The following is a 20,974-nucleotide window of genomic DNA, read 5'->3' as shown; positions in this document are numbered from 1 at the left end:
AAAATAGTATACACACCTTGGCCAGTAAATAAGAAAGCCTCAGATCACATGTTTGTCAACCTCGGCTTCGCCTCGGCCAACAATTACATGTGATCTGAGACTTTTCTTATTTTACTGGCCTAGGTATGTAATATACTATTTATAAATTAATGAATAATGCAGTTTTTGGTAAGACTATGGAAAATGTTAGAAAATATAAAGATGTTAGAAAAGTTACAAGATGGCCTGGTAGATATGGTGCTTCTGATATGATTTGTAAACCAAATTTTCATAGTCTTACAGTTTTTGATGAAAATATGATTATTATTGAAATGAAATGTGTTGAAGTTAATTTTAATAAACCAATCTATGCTGGTTTTTGTATTTTAGATATGTCAAAAACTTATATATACGACTTTCACTATAATTACGTAAAGAAAAATTTTAAAAATGACAATTCTAAATTAATGTATACAGATACGGATAGTCTAATTTATCACTTTACTGTACCTAATATATATGAAATCATCAAACGTGATATTGCAAAGTTTGATACCTCTAACTATCCACCAAATAATATTTAAAATATTCCGTTAGTAAATAAAAAAGTCTTAGGATTAATGAAAGAGGAAAACAATGGTAAAATTATGTCGGAATTTGTTGGATTAAGAGAAAAACTTTACGCTTTTCAAATATATAAATCTGAAGAAGATCAAATTCAAGCATATGAGTCTGATGAAGAAATAAAAGATGATACGGTTAAAATGCGAGCAAAAGGTGTCAAAAAATCAACTTTGCAAACTATAACGTTTGATGATTATAAACCATGTCTATTCGATAATATAAGAGTAAAAAAAGATGAATATGTTATAAAAAGAAGAAATCATGAAGTTAATACACTTCTTCAGACGAAATTAGCTTTAAGTTGGGAAGACGACAAACGTCAACTTCTCAAAAATAGTACAGACACTTTACCATGGAGTTATGAAATACCAAGTTCACAAAAGTTGCCAATATTGAAAAAAACTATAAAAAGACCAAGATTATTGTAAATTAAAGTTTAAGTAATTAAAGAAAAATCGATGTTATGTTTTTGTAATAATAATAAAAAAATAAAAAAAATTGGAAATTATAAATAAACGAAAAAAAATTTTTTTCCGTTAATTTTTTATGTAAGGTAAAAGCCCCAATAGAGGATAATGTACCAGTATATGATCACTCCATGTATTTGTATACCTATATTTGTGAATATAGATATACAAATACATTGGAGGTACCAATATTAATACCGTCGTGTAATTTAAGAACAACAGATTTATTTTATTTACCCACAGTCAAGTCAGTTCTGGCTCAAACTTCCCCTGTTTATAGGATGTTAAACCTATGTAATATAATTGTAAACAATTGCGTCCATGATTGCGACTTACTAGGATCTACTCAAATATTAACTACCAATGACATAGCATCTGTTCTAGTAAACTTGCGTAGTTAACTCAAAATAAATTTTAAAGAACAGCACAGGAATTAATAAATCAGATTACATTTTAATTTTAATAAATATATTATGTTAATTTAACAATATTTATCTGTGTTAACTATTTATGTGTCTCTCTTGTGTAAAACTCGATGTAATTAAAATTATTATTAGTGGCCCTGTTAATGGCAATTGCTGTTGGGCCTAAATGTAAATAAATAAATAAATAAATAAATATACTGGTACGTGATCATCTATTGGGGCTTTTACCTTATAAGTACATTTTTTAACATAAATTTAATTGAATTAATTTATATTTTATTCTTAATTATGAAGGTTTAATAAGAAATTCGAACTTGTGATAAGCTGTTCCGAAATAATTCAAGTGAAGTTCTCCTGCTGAGGCCAAATCGATCAGTGAAATTAACTTCTCTTAATCATCAATAAGCTTCCGGTTGGTTCGATTCTGTAAGTAGATTGAAAACTCGTTTTCCACTATTTCCAAAATTTTGTGTTGACTTTCTTAATTTCCGTGATTTGATAAATTCTACCCAATTGCAGTTCTTCAAACTTTTTAGTTGGTAAAAAGTTCGGTAAGTTGTTGATTTTATTGATAGCACTCAAATCCATTTTTGAATTATTAAACTAAGAAATTGATAGATAATAGTTAATAATAATAGAAATTAGTTATAAAATAGAATAATGAAATAAATGACTTATTCGATTTTCTGTAGAATACACAATTTCAAATATTTTTACTTAAATAATTATACCAAGGTAAATTTTTGCACGATGGAAAATATGTCTGTCGACACTCAATGTAAATTTTTGGAAAATCCAAAAGTGCACAACTCATAATTTAACTAATTTTTTATTTAAATTTTCATTCATATAATTTAGTACCTACCTTTCAATCACTTTCCTTTAAAGTTGAAGCTTTCATTCAATTCCTTCGTCTGCCCGGAAAGTTATTTTAGATTATAAGTCTAAATATGTCTAATTAAATCCTTCAACTTCCTAACAAGCTCATTTCAAGATTGTCTACCTAATAAACTTCACAAAAGCTTAACGTACATCCTTTAAGTTATAGCTAATGATTTAATATATTCATACAGATTTAATCCACCTCGAAGAAATCGCCGCAGAAAGATAAATTTCTTGACTGGAGAACAAAATTCTTGGCTCAAGAAAATTTGTCGGGTGCCTGAAGGAAGACCGAAGTTGTGTTGGCCGAAGTAAAAATTTTTCTTTAAATTCCATTCTTAGTGAAAGTCATTTTTTCTTAATTCAAATTATCATAAATACTTGATATAATAAATTTTTATATTTGATCAAGATTTTTAGATACTTTAGGGAAGCAGCGCCACCTACTTCAGCTGAGAAAAAAATTTTCTCACCTTGAGAAAATTTTTCTCGAGAATATTTGATACCCATTTTATATTATTTTAGCGTGCAATTATACATATTGAATGAAAAAAAAATGATGAAATATTATTTGATCTTCCCATTTGACATGTTAATCAATAAAAATATTAATGAAAATTTACTTCTATCTTTATATTTAATTTTTTGGAGCAAGAGAGAAATTTTCTCAACAAGAAAATTAACTTCTATCAAGAACTAAATTTTTTGGAGCAAGAGGCTGAATTTTCTCAAAACAACAAGATTTTCTCGACTTAAATAAATTTTCTTGGATCAAGATACGTATTTTTTAAAGCAAGAGAATTTATTTTTTTGGAATGAGTGATATTTCTTGTTAAAAAAAAAAAATTTTTTTTTCGCTTAAGAAAATAATTAGGAAAAATATTTCCTTGGCTCAAGTGAACCTTTTTTCTGTGTTCTTTTTGTAATTCTTGTCATAAAATTTCAGAGTAAAGATCAAAAACTAAATTTTTTGGAGCTCGAGGCTGAATTTTCTCAAAACAAGATTTTCTTGACTTAAGGAGGTTCGAGCGAATCTAACGTAAAAAATAATTTCCAACTTTGAGCTTTGAAATTAAGTATACGTATAAATAAATACGTCATTTATCTAATCCCAAAATTTTAAAAAGGTTTACCGTTCAGTAACTTAGATATTAAATTTAAAAAATCACATATTTAATCTCCTTATACACGGGCTCTTATGGCGGACAAACTTTTGTCGAGACTTTAATTATTTTTTTCAATATTAACCTCCCAACTTTAACGGATAAAAAACGATACACAAGAAACTTGGATTATTGCAAAATTTAAAAATAATTTAATAATAATACATTACCGATATAATTTTTGAAATATTTAAAGTCAAATTTTATGTTTGTACCTCGTTTATCGTCAGCCATTTATTCGAATAAAGATTTGACAACATCGCGTCAACAGCTGAGAAAAAAGAAAAGGATAGAAATATAGTTACAGAGAGAGCTATGGACGGTGTGGCTTAATGTATATAGAATAATCGAAAGGAAATTTAGTATAGACCGGATAGCTCAAATGGTAGAGTAGCCGACATGTCTTCGGAAGGTTCTGGGTTCGAATCCCAGTCCGAGCTATCTAATAATTTTTTCTCGCATATTCTATAAACTCACATTAAGATGATCCTCTCCACATTCCTTTCTCAATCCTTTCCTACCAATATCCTGTTACGTGAATGTGGAACGCTTCACGTAATAATTACCGTAACTCCTACCCTTTCCCGCTTCACAGCATTATTTATATTTGTAGGATGCACCATGTGTAGTTTGCACCATTAATGTTTAACTCACACACTCATCCACGTCTCTGTTATGGGTATAATCAAGCGCGCTATTGCCAAATCTGTTTATTTATTCCGGCAAGTAATAAATACCAAAGTCATTTTATTACTTTACTTTATTAAATAAGTAAAAATCATCAATTAATAAATTGTTTAAATTATTTTAAATTAAAATAAAGAATTTTGAGGAATATTGGGAAGACTAAAATTAAAAAAAAATTTTAACGTTATTTTGACTCATTAGTTACGCTCGAACTTCCTTAAATAAATTTTTTTGGATCAAGATACGTATTTCTTAAAGCTCGAGAATTAATTTTGTCTAAATAAGTGAAATTTCTTGTCAAAAAAAAATTTTTTTTTCTCAAGAAAATAATTAGGAAGAAAAATATTTTCTTGGCTCAAGCCTTTTTTTTTGTGTACTTTTATAATCCTTGTCATCAAATTTCAGAGTATTTCATTTTCAATTTCTTTCCATCAAATTTCGGCAGTAGATTGACGCAAAGTTAAAATTAGCTGGCCATCAACAAGTTAGCACTCTTTCTTACCGACTCTACCAACAGATGTCGCAGTACCGTCAAACAAAAAGCTTCCAATAACGAAAGAGTCACTAACACTAATCACCAATCAGCAGTCTCTCGTCACTCATCAACCCTTCTTCCCGAAACAAGAATTTCCCCGCAATCTTAAGTTAATGCAAGTCTGGAAGACTACTCAGCTTTGTAAATAGCATTTTGTAACTGCAAATAAGTAATTTTCCAAGTAATAAATTACCGAGAATAGAATTAAACCACCCAGCAAATGATTTGACAGGATACATACTGAGATATATATCTATTCATCTGTATAACCGAGTAGCCTAAGGCAATTCTCGTTGTCATTGTCTCTCTCGTATCATATCATATGGGTGGCAGGTAGTTACCGAGTTAGTTGATTGGTTGCCTACAGGGAGCGAGTTAGTGTGGAGTAGATTTAACGGAGTATATCGTATATCGTATATCGTATAGCTGAGTGTATAATAGCAGAGTAGAGTAGAGGTAGAACCATGCAACCGAGTAATGGGTATATATCCTATCCGTACACACAACACAACACTGGAGCATAATAGCAGAAGCTTGTGAGTGAGTCTGGTGATGTTATAATAGAATACCGATGTTAGTAATACCATCGCTAACATAACCACACATTCTGGTCTGTGTTAGAGCTTGCAGACGTAGACGTAGACCTACCAACCGATTGACTGGTCGAGCTGAAGCTCAGTCCAACCAATTTGCATCACATTGTCTGTTCGTTATGGCTCCATCTGTCTCGTCGAACACCACACCACCAACACAACCAATCAGGAACATCCCCAATTCACACGCGCTTACTTTCGAGCTTTCGTTCTTGTTACTTGTTACTTATTACTCTCTTCTCGTCAATTCGCTCAAAGTTATCATTATTAATCATTATGAGCTTATTGGCTCGTCTCTAAGCCCCCGATTCGATCAAACACACCGCAGGATCTAATTACGAGATCGTTATCGTTTTTATTAACTTTCAGGCTCCCTTTGTGTTTCTTCGGGTAATTTTATTTTTAAAATGGAAAATTTTTGGCGTTCAACTGCCAATAAGTGTAATAGACCTACGGTCTTTTTTTTCTTGTTGGAACCCTTTGTTTTGATAAAAAGGTGCAATTGTTAATATTTAAAAGGGGAAAAAATTTTGTTTATTCTGGAAACAATAGTGTATTGAAGACAAGCACGAGCTTTGATCTTTAGACTTTAGACTCTTTTAAAGCTCTCGAGCTTTTGTCTCAGTACGCACGTCGCCGAACCCATCACTCAGAACTCCCCTAGAGGTTCACTTAAAAATATCAACTAAATAACTTTATTTATTATTTACGCGTCAATCCTGTTATGAGTTGGGTTTTTTATTTTTTAAAAGGAGTTAAGAGTTTAGAACTTTTTAATTTTTTTATAATATTCAATTTATTATTATTTATTAATTGCTTTTTCATGTATTTACATTTTTGCAATAGAGGTTACAACAGTATTTCAATCTTTTGTTTACTAAAGTGAAAATATTTTTTATAATATAAAAAATATTTTTTTTTATAATATTCAATTTAAAATTAAAATCATTCTTATAAAATTTAAAAAATTTTTAAGGGTTTATTTTTTTTTTAATTAATTCTTACCATTTTCTACAAAATTCGAGAGTAAGACGCTATCATTTTTATTTTCAAAATAAAAAAAATCATAATCTTCGGAGATTTTTATAATAAATATTTTTCCTTGAAATTTTGGTCGTCAAATTAAAGCACACTGAAAAAAAAGTTTTTTTTCACTCAGGAAATTTTTCCTTCCAGTAAAGAAACTGGAATTCTTGTGTGGAGAATTTCAAAGTTTTTTTCCTACACTAAAAAGTATAGTGGTTTTTAAAAAACTCGGTTTTTTCCTCAGCAAAATACCAAAATAAAAATATGACCGACTTAACCTCATTTGACACAGATGCAAATGATGTCTTTATAATACTGTGGATTTTTTTATTATAATTGATTAATTAATTATTATTAATTTATCAATTATAATTAAATTAAGAAAATCAAATTAATTGTAAGTAGCAATCTTGTAGTCACAATGTGACCTCCGTGACTAAAAAAATGTGAACTATAAAAAAATTTTAATTTTGCTTTATTAAATAATGAATTGTGTTAAATTGCACTGTACTTTCTTAAATACTGACGTTTTTAAAGATATAAGCTCATCCCAATGTTACACTCATCAAGAGCTTTCATTTGAGTACCCACATGCATTTTATATATTTTTCATATATTCATATATATAAATATATAAAATATATGAAAAATTGATGTGGGTACTCAAATGAAAGGTCTCGATGAGTGTAACATCGGGATGAGCTTAAATCTTTAAAAATGTCAATATTTCACAAGATAAAAGGTTATTTCTTAATTATGTATCTAGAGATAGAGCATTTTTGAATGCAGCCTAAATACTTATCATTATAAATTGACTATCGGTAAGAGTGAAATGAAACCTTGAAAAGGCACAAATTAAAGTCAAGAACTTTGCAATGACACTAAATTTCACTAAAAAAACCGATTTTATTATAATACTATCCTGGAAACAATATTTTCCTTATTCTCTTTATATAGATTAAATTTAACAAAATTTAATTAATCATAATAATTCAATAAAAAAATTAAATTAATTATTAATTAAATCGTAGAAAAATTGAATTTTTAATTACGTAAATCCCATTGGAGCAACTTTTTCCGTACCCAAGTACCATCCAAATTATGATATCAATTGTAATACAGCTTGGTAATTTTTCAATAAATTTCAAATCAGCACAACTTTTTAAATGTAAACAAACGAAAAATCCCATTTTTTTTTATATTACGAAACGCATATTGGATAAAAATATTTTTCTTCCAAAAAACCATCACTTATTTAAATCATTAATTTTATCAGTAAAATATTAATGAGCTTAATCATTCCATTTATAATAAATGCCTCGAATGAAATTAAACCATCACCCGAAGGCCTAAAGCAGACGTTTCTTTTGTTATAACGAGTTTTAAGATTCTCACCCGTTGTACTTAAATTTTCAGAACGTCGGTGCTCGCTAACAGAGTTTGAGAAAGTAATAATTTAAAGCATCCGCAGCGAATCTTCCATGATGATGTTTACCCAAGAAAACTCTCTCCACTTTTCCGTATATATATTTAACATCTTGTAAGCCTGAAGAAGCCGGAGCTATAAATTTATATCAGTCATAAAATATATATTTAAAGTATTGACAACTGAAGAACCCATGTCCTGCCTAGTAGTATTATAAACTCTCGAGAGATTAAAATCCGGTATCCTGTCAGTCATCTTAATCTGACCAGCCTGGTCGGAGGAAAGCTCCGGATCAAATTATTACCGCAGCAGGAGCAATAGCTACACTGTCCATGCTACACATCATGTCCAAAATCTGCAACACGAAAAAAAGGAAAAAGGAAAAGCAATAAGCGAAATAACAAACCTGAGGATCCATATGAGTAAAGAGTAACCGAAATAAAACTAAAAGTATATTGGTAAGATGTCTGAGTCCTTCCCTCGGCTGGTCTCCCCACGGGCACAGCGCCCCTCCCAGGCTCTGGCCGGGAAAGGAGTGAGGAGGAATGGAAGATGGCGTAGCGCCCGTCTCTACAATCGAGAAACCCCTACCTGAGAGTGAGGTCGCGGGCGCGGTGGCTCTTCGTGCTTCAACGGAGGGTAACCAACCCCCAGCTACTTATTCGCGAGTAAGTGAGTAAGAGCGTCCCTATTTACTCCCTTCGGTTCCACAGTCAGTAGTTGAGCTTCTATAGCAGCCTCCTTCCCTCACCTCACTTCCGTAATGCCCCTCGTTGCATTTTAAATCAAAGCCCGGAGGTAACGCAATCACCAAGCATCACGACGCTTCCACAATTTTCTACTTTAAGCTACTTTATGTATTAGCATCTCCCCTTTCTTCGCGCCCACCATCTGTCCTTTGCTCACACAAAGTACCTGCTCCCATCACTTGGACACCCCTACCTAGTACCTTCAGAGTCCTGTCCTTTTCATCAACCCTTACTCCTATCTTGTATCTACCTCTCTATTCCGTCCGCATTACATCCCATTACTGTTTTACTCGTAATGTCATCTGGGAGCCAAAACTCCAGACATCCTTGCGACAACCAATACCTTTTTCTAATCAGGTAACCTTGTTGTCCAAATTTATTGGATTTGTTGTAGCTGCATCTCAGCTCATGATCAGAATCTGATTATGAGCTTCTGATTATAGTCAGAAGATAATTATGAGCTTCTGATTATGAGCTTCTGATTATGATCAGAAGCTGATTATGAGCTTCTAATTATGATCAGAAGCTGATCATGAGCTTCTGATTATGATCATAAGCTGATTATGAGTTCCTGATTATGATCAAAAGCTGATTATGATCAGAAGCAAATTATAAGCTTCTAATTATGATCAGAAGCTGATTATGAGCTCCTGATTATGGGCTTCCGATTATGAGCTTCTGATTATGATCAGAAGCTGAATATAAGCTTCTAATTATGATCAGAAGCTGATTATGAGCTTCTAATTATGATCAGAAGATGATTATGAGCTTCTGATTATGATCAAAAGCTGAATATAAGCTTTTAATTATAATCATAAGCTGAATATAAGCTTTTAATTATGATCATACGCTGATTATGAGCTTCTAATTATGATCAGAAGCTGATTATGAACTTCTGATTATGAGCTTCTGATTATCAGCTCCTGATTATGAGCTTCTGATTATGATCAGAAACTGATTATGATCAAAAGCTGATTATAAGCTTCTCATTTTGATCAGAAGCTAAATATAAGCTTCTAATTATGATCAGAAGCCGATCATAAACTTCTAATTATCATAAGAAATTGATTATAAGTTTCTGATTATAATCAAAGCAATGGTAATTCTATCCAGAATGACTTTTGTAGAAATGTTTTCCGTCCCATAACTACTTAAGTATCTAAAACAAGCAAATCTAGTAAAACATAAAGAGTTAGAGTGTTTGCTGACAATTGCCGAGTGACAGCATTACCGAAATAAGTGTATTTGTCATTCCGTTATTTGGCCAATAAAACCACGTGGGTTTTCACCCCCTTCCGTATCCGTGTCGAACTATCTGTCGTGTCTGTTAGATGTTATAGTGTAACAGCAAGTGGGGACGTGATGTGGATCACCGCTCACATTATGAAGCGACGCAAGCGCGGCACGCCTATCAAACGCACGCTTTCGGTCCAGTTAGTGGATGCTGTATCTGGATAGACACGCGCTGATACTTGTCGGGCAAAGCTTCTTCAGATCTTAACCCAGTCGTCTCAGATCTGTCTCAGGTTATAACCGTGCCACCAATTAAATTAGTGATAGTGATACTCTAACGGTGGATTCAGTGACGAAAGGTGCAATGACTAATTCGAATTAGTTATAACCTGGTGTGTCTGTTGGTAATTTGTTAATCTGCTACAGGTGATGTTGGATTGTTACCAGTTGTTGTAGTATTGTTGTTAACATCCTCAGACACGGGATTTGAAGGTTTGTTGAGGTGCGTCGGGGACGACGCTTGCAGCAACGACGAATTCAACCAGGATAGCAGGCGAATCTGAGGTCCTGGGAGTTCCGCGAAGTCGCGGTGGAAATCGGAAAAGTGTTGTTCAGCCACGAGTCCAGGATTCTCACCCCCGGCGGTGGTGCTGTCTCGCCCGGAGGCACTCAGCCTCCTGCGAGCCCACCAACCGGACATTATTCTCAACACAGTCCGCCGCTTATCAAGGTATTTATCATCCTGGTTCTTTTTCACTCCTTTCAAACTAAAAGCAACTTGTCCAACCTATGTCAGGTCAGGAATGTCATTGTCCTGCTAAGATTAAGTGGTCACGTATTTTTGGCGTTAGCGTTTGTTCAGAAACTGGCAAAAGATCCTAAGGACTATAAATTATGACGGGTATAAGGTATAAAGATAGCTGTCAGATACAATTTTAGTGAGACTTTATTCCCAGGAAGGAATCTCCCGGGAATTGGCATCAACAGAGGCAGCTGTCTGCGGGTGGATAAGCTTTTCGCCAGCACTAAAGCTCATCGGAACTTTTACCACAAATCATTGATCCTTTTATTTCGTTGTCCAATGTAGGCATTCCATAGTGACTGGTGGGACATTTGACTCTGGAATTCCATCAATTATAGATAATTATGTGACTGAAACTTATACTATAGTCAAATTTATCTTATAATATAGAAGAATAACTAATTAACAACATCTTTTTGTCAAAAACCTAGATTGCTTTTTCAGTTTCTCGTTATTATCATTTGATAGTGTGACTGGTGGGACTAAGAAAAATTCTTCTCTCTTACCAAGGTATACTTAAAGTCCAATTTCAGTTCGACCGATAAATTTTTAAAAAATACTTCCCTCAATACTAAATTTATCCTACAAACATTTAATATTATGAAAAATTAGACTGATTACCTACGTAGAAACAATTACAAAAATTTGTTTTTATTGTGACTGGTGGGACAGCCATTTGTGACTGGTGGGACATGCATTTGTGACTGGTGGGACAAGTACAAAATTTGTACATCAAGTTGTTTATTAAAAAGATTTTTATATTATTTCAACCTTAGAAACATTATTGTTTATATATTTAACTATAAATTATTTAGGATAATTAAAAAAAAAACTAATTAAAAAACACAAATAAAAGATTTAGCATGCTGACAACACAATCTTGATAAAATTAGGTGTTAATTAATAACGAACATAAAAAAATTTTTTCTTAAAACTATAATAATAAATATTTTAGTTAATAACAAACATAAAATGAATTTGTTCTTAAAACTGTTAGAACAACATTTGACCGGAATATAAATTAGTACGGCTGAAAAGTTACTACACGGAGAGAAAAATATGGAAATCATTCCTGTAATTTTGATGAAATGTTTTCCTATACCATTTTAGGAGCGATTACTTAAATTATGGGAACTGTACCCATAATTTATGGAAATGGTTCTTATAATTATAGGGACAATACCTATAATTATAACGGTAATATCGGCATGATTCCCATAATATGTAGGAATAGCTCCCATTATATATAGGAATAGTTTCTATAATATTATAGGAACTATTCCTATAATATTATGGGAACCTTTCCCATAATATTATAGTGATGATGCCTAATAATATTGAGATATTTATCATTGTAACTCAAGTTATTTGTGACTTCGATGACCACTTTGAAGCATTTGAAATTATTAGTAATTTCGATAATTTTACTTGCTTCTCAATAACATCATTTGAAATATATAAAATAAGTAATATTGTTCATATAAATAATAAAAGTTACATACCCAAAAGGTGGATTAAATAAATATTCAACATATGTATTGTAAATAAATAATTTGTTTTAAAAATAAAATGAAATTGTAAAAATAAACAATGAATTTCCACAACTACTTTGCTCCTTTCATTGTATAGTGAGAAAATACCCCTTTTATTAGAGAAACTTTAGAATTACTGCAATATTTTTCAATATTATCTAACACAATAATAACTGAGTTGGAACAAACAATTTAAGATTAAGTAAACACGTGAATAAAAATTATGAAAAAGAAATTTTTTCACTCTAGTGAAAGATCAATTTTTATTTACAAAAAAAAAATTTATTAGCAAAAAAATATGTAATAATTACTTTATACTTTTGATGCGATTACTCCATTATTACGAACATAAACATTTTTCTATTATTATCTGCGTCATTCCCATAATATCATAGGAACCATTCCTATAATATTATAGGAACCATTCCTTTAATAATATAGAGCATTCCTATCATATTATAGGAACCATTCCCATAATTATTGAAGCTATTCCATTATTGTATAGGAATGTTTCCAATAAACTATGGGTATGGTTCCCATAATGAGCATAGGATTGATACCTACCCGAGAAAAAATGTTTCTATATAATTATATATAATTGTATATAATCATATATGATTATATATATGGAATCACATATATAATTATATACAATTATATATGATCATACATAATTATATATAATCATACATGATTATATATGGAATTGTATATGAGGTTATATATAATCATATATAATTATATATGACTATATATGGAGCAATATACAACCACGCACGATTATATATAGTTCCATATACAATTATATATAAGTATATAGAATTATATATAATCATACATGATTATATATGGAATTGTATATGAGGTTATATATAATCATATATAATTATATATGACTATATATGGAGCAATATACAACCATGCACGATTATATATAGTTCCATATACAATTATATATAAGTATATAGAATTATATATAATCATACATGATTATATATGGAATTGTATATGAGGTTATATATAATCATATATAATTATATATGACTATATATGGAGCAATATACAGACATGCAAGATTGTATATAGTCCCATATATAATTATATATAAGTATATAGAATTATATATGCTTATATATAATTAACAGACATAAAAATTTTTTTTTTGGTAATTACAAAAAGTGTAAAATGATGTTTATAATTACGTTTAAATAATTCTGAAATACAAAATTTGTCACATTTCCTATGAGATGTTTTGGTCTGCTCTGCTATTACCTAATAGTAAAATAATCATATTTATTTTATTATTTAAATAAGTGTTATATTATAATGAAATTCGGTAAAATAAATAAATTATGAATAATGACTATCCAAATAAATATTAAAATCAATTTTTATATTCCATTTATGATAAACTCATATGATACATTATGTAGATCATAGAATCATTATTATCTAAGACAGCAGCACAGCAGACACTTCAAGACGCACAGAGATCACCAAAGTTAAGCAGCATTGGGCAGGGTTAATAGTTGGATGGGTGACCGCTGGTATTATAGCTATAAAATTATATCTAGATATTTTTTTTTTGCATTTTAATTGGTTACACAGAATTGCGTAGGACCATATTAAATATTCTATCCATAAAATTAACCCAATAATTAATTAGATGTAATAAATATATAATTAAATATTGTTATATATAATTATATATAGTTATATATAATTAGATATGATTATATTTGGCCATTTTTCATATATAATCATATATAACCAATTTATATATAAATATATATAATTATATATAAATATTTTTTCTCGGGTATAATGATCATTTTATTATAGGAATCATTCCTATAATTTTTGGAAAGGTTCCTATAAATTTCTCTCCGTGTAGGAGAGAAAAATCGATATTCTTATTGATTAAAAAAAATTTTCTTTACAAATTAGTTAAATATAGACTTTTTATAATAAATTAGGACTAAATTAGAACGAATTAGAGAAATTTTAAAATTTTACTAATTTTCCCATTTCGCATGGAATGCCCCTAATAAAGTTCTTGAAGTATCGATGCTGCTTAGGAAAAATCGTCGTCTTTCGCAATAGGCCTTCCATTAAGACAAGCCTTGCATTAAATGTTTTCACTGGATACATGATATGATAAATTAAATTCGATGAAGGAATTTAATAAACTTAGTGCTAGTAAGAGTGAGTGGCGCACGTCTGCCGTCCAATACTACCAACTTAACCTCATTAATAAATTAATTAGATATTATTGTGTTGGTAGCCGGGCAGCTGCGGGACTCCGCCGCCCTCATTCTTCCATCTTATTCCAAAGTATAACCTTTCTCTCTTAAACTCATTCGTGTAATTTGTACACTTAAATCTTAACTTATATTACAAACGTTACACACACCCAACACTAAGTTTGATCAAGAGAGGAGAGGGACTAAGACAATAAACAACAGCCCGCAGATGATGCTTTAGAATGTACCAACGAAACGGGTCCTGACCTACTGACGTCACTTTTCACAATGTCGCGCTCCTCACCAAGATAGTTACTATGTGGAGCTACTTGATGGAATTAATCACGTATCAACTGCGTGAATTAAAATGATGTCCTGGTAAATGCTCGTTGATTCAATTGGCGATGAGCTTAATATAGATTTTTTACATTCTTGGCGCTAGTCTCGGTTGCTTTTATACTATTGAAATCTTTTCGATTGTTCATTTTTTGTTCTTTTAATTTTATAAAATTTCACTTATTAATCTTAAAAGCTTTTGATTTTGGAATATCTGCAAATTTTTAGTCAAATTAGATTGTAAATAATTTGAAATTGTAGATTCTATTTTTTTTTTTTTTTTTCATATTAAACTGTCTTTATATTATTGTTTAAATTAGATTTTAACATTTTTTAACATCAAGTAATTTATTTATTTTTCATCAATATTGGATGAATACAACTTTTGATACCAAATTAATTTTACATTTCACTTGAAATTAAAAATTGTGTCATTTTTAATTACATTAAATTATCTTCAAATTTGTTACCAAAATTAATTAAAACATCCTTTAATATTGAATTGTTTTGACATTTTTATTTAAATTAGATTGTAACATAATAGAACATGGAACTATCCTAGATTTTTTACAAAATTTGATAAATACAGCTTTTGATATTGTACTGCCTTAAAATTTTTGATCAAATTAGAATATTATATCTTTGGATATCAAATTATTATTATATTTTTGACCAAATTAGATTATAACATCTTTTGATAATGAATTCTGGTTCAAATTAGACAGTATAACATTTTTTAATATCAAATTATTTTTAACTTTTTGACAAAAATTGATTAGAACAATTTTGGATAGATGAATTGTCTTCACATATTTGTTAAAATTAAATTGTATTATCTTTGAACATATACTGATAGAAGGATTTCTTAACATTTAAGAAGATTTCTTTGTATTTAAGAAATCATTTTTTAAATATCATTTCTTAGCATTAAAAAAATATTTCTTAGTATTTAAGAAATATTTCTTAAATACTAAGAAATATTTTTTAAATACAAAGAAATGAGGTTTAAGAAATGATTTCTCACACTGATAGAAGGATTTCTTAGTATTTAAAAAGATTTCTTTGTATTTAAGAAATCATTTCTTAAACATCATTTCTTAGTATTTAAAAAATATTTCTTAAATACAAAGAAATATTTCTTAAATACAAAGAAATATTTCTTAAATATTAAGAAATATTTTTTAAATGCTAAGAAATGATGTTTAAGAAATGATTTCTTAAATACAAAGAAATCTTCTTAAATGCTAAGAAATCCTTCTATCAGTGCAAGTACAAAGAAATCTTTTTAAATACTAAGAAATCCTTTTATCAGTGTATAGAACTATCTTTACATTTCTTACCAAATTCGATAAATACAATTTTTGATATTGTACTGTCTTTAAATTCTTGTTCAAATTAGAATGTGACATCTTTGGATATCAAATTACTTTTATGATTTTTACCAAATTAGATTAAGAACATCTTTTGATAGCAAATTACCTTTAAATTTTTGACCGAATTTGAAAAACATAGCTTTCCATACTATACTTTCTTCAAATTTTCATTCAAATTAGAATGTAACATCCTTGAATATCAAGTTACTTCTATATTTTTGACCAAATTAGTTTAGAACATCTTTTGATAGTGAATTCTGGTTTAAATAAGACAGAAACATCTTTTGACATTAAATTATTTTTACATTTTTTACCAAATTTGAAGGACATAGCTTTTCATACTGTACTTTCTTCAAATTTTCATTCAAATTAAAATGTAACATTTTTGGATATCAAATTATTTATACAATTTTTGACCAAATTAGATTAGAACATCTTTTGATAATGAATTCTTGTTCAAATTAGACTGTAACATCTTTTGACATTAGATTATTGTTAACTTTTTGACAAAAATTGATTAGAACAGGTTTGATAGATGTTTTGACTTTACATTTTTATCAAAATTTTAATTTTGATAAATTGTAACATCTTTTAATATCAAATTATCTTAAAATTTTTGGCCAAATTTTATATTGCACTGTCTTAAAATTCTTGTTCAGATTATAATGTAACAACTTTTGACATTAAATTATCTTTAGATTTTTGACTAAATTTAAAAGACATAGCTTTTCTGACTATACTTTCTTCAAATTTTCATTCGAATTAAAATGTAACATTTTTGGATATCAAATTACTTTCATATTTTTGATCAAATAAGATCATAACATTTTTTGATAATGAATTCTGATTCAAATTAAACAGTAATATCTTTTGACATTAAATTATTTTCAACATTTTGACAAAAATTGATTAGAATAACAATTACAGATTGATGAATTATCTTTCATCAAAATAAGATTGTAACATCTTCTTATATCAAATAATCTCCAAATTTGATAAATAAATTTTTTAATATTGTACTTTCTTCAAATTCTTGTTCAAATTAGAACGTAACATCTTCGGATATCAAATTATTAGTATATTTTTGGCCAAATTAAATTACAACATCTTTTGATAATAAATTCTGGTTCAAATTAGACAATAAAATCTTTTGACATTAAATTATTGTTAGTTTTTTGACAAAAATTAATTAAAACAGTTTCAAACCAAAAATTAGATTGTAATATCTTCTAATATCAAATAATCTCTCAATTTTTTGCCAAATTTGATATTGTATAAAATTGTACTGTCTTAAAATTCTTGTTCAGATAATAATGTACACGGAAAAAAATTTCCGGGAAAATTTACGATACAACTATTGTAAAGCTGAACTGTATTTTCATTACCATTAATTGTCAAATATTTTAGCAGAAAAATTACTATTTATTCAAGCTCACTAGGCTTGTTTGTTGGATAAAATTTACAATAGTAAATCGTAAAAATTACTAAATGAGAACTAAAGTCTACCGTTACTAATTTATTTAATAAAAATTACAATAGTAAAATAGTAAAAAAGTTTGAAAAATCCAAAAGTGCACGCCTCATAACGCTCATTCATTGTTTGAGAAAAAAATTAATTCTGTAATTGATTAAAAAAAACAAATTTATAATTAAGTAATTTCTTACAGAGTACTTTTTATTTTTTTTTTTAAATATCGGCGCCCTTTTTTCTTGTCATATGCGCACGCAGTCTAAAAAAATCTAGCTTGATTAAGTGGCGCCATAGTTTTCACGTGACAAATAAGAAAAGTTCGTTTGGCTTTGTACGGTTGTATCGTAGTGAATTTTAATAAAAATTCAATTAAAAAAGAAAATACGTAAACTAGGCGACTGATATGAAATACGGACCCAGTTCATCGAATTCTTAAACTAATAAAAAAGGTCCGGTCTTGAAATATCAATTTGTTCGGGAGTAATCGTTGGTACATCCAAAATGGGGTAACATCTGGACGTCCACGTAAAATTTTTTTGAAAACGTTTTTTTTTTTTGAAATAGTAACATGAAATGATTTTAGAAAGTAAAAGATGGTTTAATTTAAGTGTTTTTTCGGTGTACATCTATTTATATCATTGTATAAGTGTAATATGGTTGTGATAGAGGCATTTAAAGATCACAAAATTGCTTGACCTTGACGAGTCGAGTATAAAGCACAACCTCACGCGCTTCGCGCTATGAGGCGTGCAAAATTCCTTCAATTTTCTCTCCGTGTATTAAATTCCAGATTAAAAATACTGATTGGAAAGAATTGAGAAACTGTACATCTATACATACAAACAAAAGAATTGAAATAATTGAAAACAATTCAAATTTCATATTTTTTAATTATCTTCAATTAGTATTTTTAAACAGGGATTATTTTTGCAATTTTCCATCAAATTAAATAACAAGATCTTTTGATAAAAAATAATCTTTAAAATTTTGTTCAAATTAGATTACAACAGCTTTAGAAATTAAACTGTCTTTAAAATCCTACATCAATTACATCAAAACAACTTCTTAAATTCTTCCATCAACCATACCTAGAAATCATTAGACCCTTTTAACTTTTCACATCATCTAATTAACCAATTTTCAACGCAAAATCGCACTTTAAGAATTGTTATTTTCTTAATGTCCACAAATTTTGGTTCTGCAAAGGTCAAAAGATTGGAATGAGGGTCACAATGTAGGACGATGGTAGCGCCTGGTGAGTCTGGTCTCATTATCGCACACATCCACGCTCTTAACTCATCACTGGTAATGATAAAAAAGGCACATGCAGTGCTCCAGAGTATGTAGTGTAGTTAGCGTATTATCATTTACCGAGTGTGTATATGCCATTAAACTGTAGGGGGCCAGGATTAGGATGTCGGCCATTACCGCGCGTCACTGACCGTTTATTTCTGCGACGCGGCACGGTGGACACTTCCTTTAGAACACTTTATGCTGAAAGTACCTATGTATTACCAGCACACACGTAAAACTGCTTTAAACTTCAAACTTACAATTTTCTATTTCCGAATCTTGTTTTTCTGCTAACCTTCAAAATCTCCCCACGGGAAAAAAATATATGTGTTCAATGTACAAATGTACATGAAAATATATTTAAATTTACATTTACACTTGTGTATCTATTTTTGCCGAAATATTTTTTAACTTTAATTAGAATATTCTAAGAAATTTATTTTAAACAATTATTATTAATCTATATGATTAATAGGATAAACAGAATTTTGTAGCGTATTTATATGATAAAATGGGTATTTATAGTTAAATTTGGTATCGTTAAAAAAGTCTTGATCTGGAATTGTGCCTTTTCAAGGTTTCATATCATTCTCACCAATAGTCAATTTATGATAATAAGTATTCGAAAATGATACGTATTAGGCTGCATTCGAAAATGATCTATAGATACATAATTAAGGAATGACCTTGTATCTTGTAAAATATTGACATTTTTAAAGATATAAGCTCATCCTGATGTTACACTCATCGAGACCTTTAATTTGAGTACCCATATTAATTTTTCATATATTTATATATATTATAGATATGAATATATGAAAAATATATCAAAATGCATGTGGGTACTCAAATGAAAGCTCTTGATGAGAGTAACATCGGAATGAGCTTATATCTTTAAAAACGTCGATAATTAAGAAGGTATAGTCCAATTTAACAAATATCTTATGAACTATTGACATTTTTAAAGATATAAGCTCATCTCGATATTACACTCATCAAGACCTTTCATTTGAGTACCCACATCAATTTTTCATATATTTTATATATTTATATATATGAATATATCAAAAATATGTAAAAGTGCATGTGGGTACTCAAATGAAAGCTCTGATAAGTGTAACATTGAAATGAGCTTATATCCTTAGAAAGGGCAATATTTAAAAAAGTACAGTGCAATTTAACAAATATCTTGTGAACTATTGATATTTTTAAAGATATAAGCTCATCTTGATGTTACACTCATCGAGACCTTTAATTTGAGTACCAATAATCATTTTTCATATATTTACATATATTATATATATGAATATATGAAAAATATATCAAAATGCATGTGGGTACTCAAATGAAAGCTCTTGATGAGAGTAACATCGGAATGAGCTTATATCTTTAAAAACGTCGATAATTAAGAAGGTACAGTCCAATTTAACAAATATCTTATGAACTATTGACATTTTTAAAGATATAAGCTCATCCCGATATTACACTCATCAAGACCTTTCATTTGAGTACCCACATGAATTTTCCATATATTTTATATATTTATATATATGAATATATGAAAAATATGTAAAAATGCATGTGGGTACTCAAATGAAAGCTCTCGATGATTGTAACATCAGGATGAACTTATATATTTAAACACATCAATAGTTAAAAAAATACAGTGCAATTTAACAAAAGTCATTATTTAATAAATCAAAATTTTATTTATTTATTTATCACATAATGACTGCAAGGTTGCTAATTTAATTTATATAGTTTAAAATACATTTTTTATCTATAAAATATATTTAAAAAGCTATTAAAAATATATTTTTCACATTCCAAAATTACATTTCTGATCTAATTTTTTTTTTCTTCATAAAATCTTTAAGAAAATTATAAAAATAAATTTTTTACTGAAATTTCAAAATTTAATTTATTATCTGTTAAAATTACAAAAAAAAAGAGTTTTTTTTGTAGAAAATTTAATTTTCTATAAGACAAACTGTCGTGAAATTAAAAAAAAATTTTTTTTACTTGCTTTTTATGATAAAAATCAAAAAACAAATTTTTTTCGCATCAAATTGCAAAAATAATTTTTTTTCCTGAAAAAAATTTTTAAATACTAAAATTTTGTGAAAAATATCTCT

At 28.9% G+C, this 20,974-nt stretch overlaps 1 protein-coding gene and 1 long non-coding RNA gene across 2 annotated transcripts in view; one reads left to right on the top strand and one right to left on the bottom strand.

The window, feature by feature from the left end:
• Positions 1–1,993: 1,993 nt before the first annotated feature.
• On the bottom strand, positions 1,994–19,220 carry LOC123268987. The gene is made up of 3 exons (XR_006510339.1): positions 19,210–19,220; positions 12,020–12,022; positions 1,994–2,098 (listed from the first exon to the last, which is right to left on the bottom strand). It is a non-coding gene; the product is annotated as an uncharacterized LOC123268987 (long non-coding RNA).
• LOC123268986 (homeobox protein orthopedia) overlaps positions 10,354–20,974 on the top strand; it is a 71,406-nt gene continuing 60,785 nt past the window's right edge. Inside the window, exon 1 of the mRNA XM_044734459.1 lies at positions 10,354–10,519. The gene's annotated coding sequence lies outside the window, so the exon portion shown is untranslated. The remainder of the gene's footprint in view (positions 10,520–20,974) is intronic.

This window comes from Cotesia glomerata, linkage group LG7, assembly GCF_020080835.1.
Source record: "Cotesia glomerata isolate CgM1 linkage group LG7, MPM_Cglom_v2.3, whole genome shotgun sequence".
Taxonomy (NCBI): domain Eukaryota; kingdom Metazoa; phylum Arthropoda; class Insecta; order Hymenoptera; family Braconidae; genus Cotesia; species Cotesia glomerata.
Note: the sequence above shows the minus strand (reverse complement) of the source record. Positions and strands in the feature narration are given on the sequence as shown.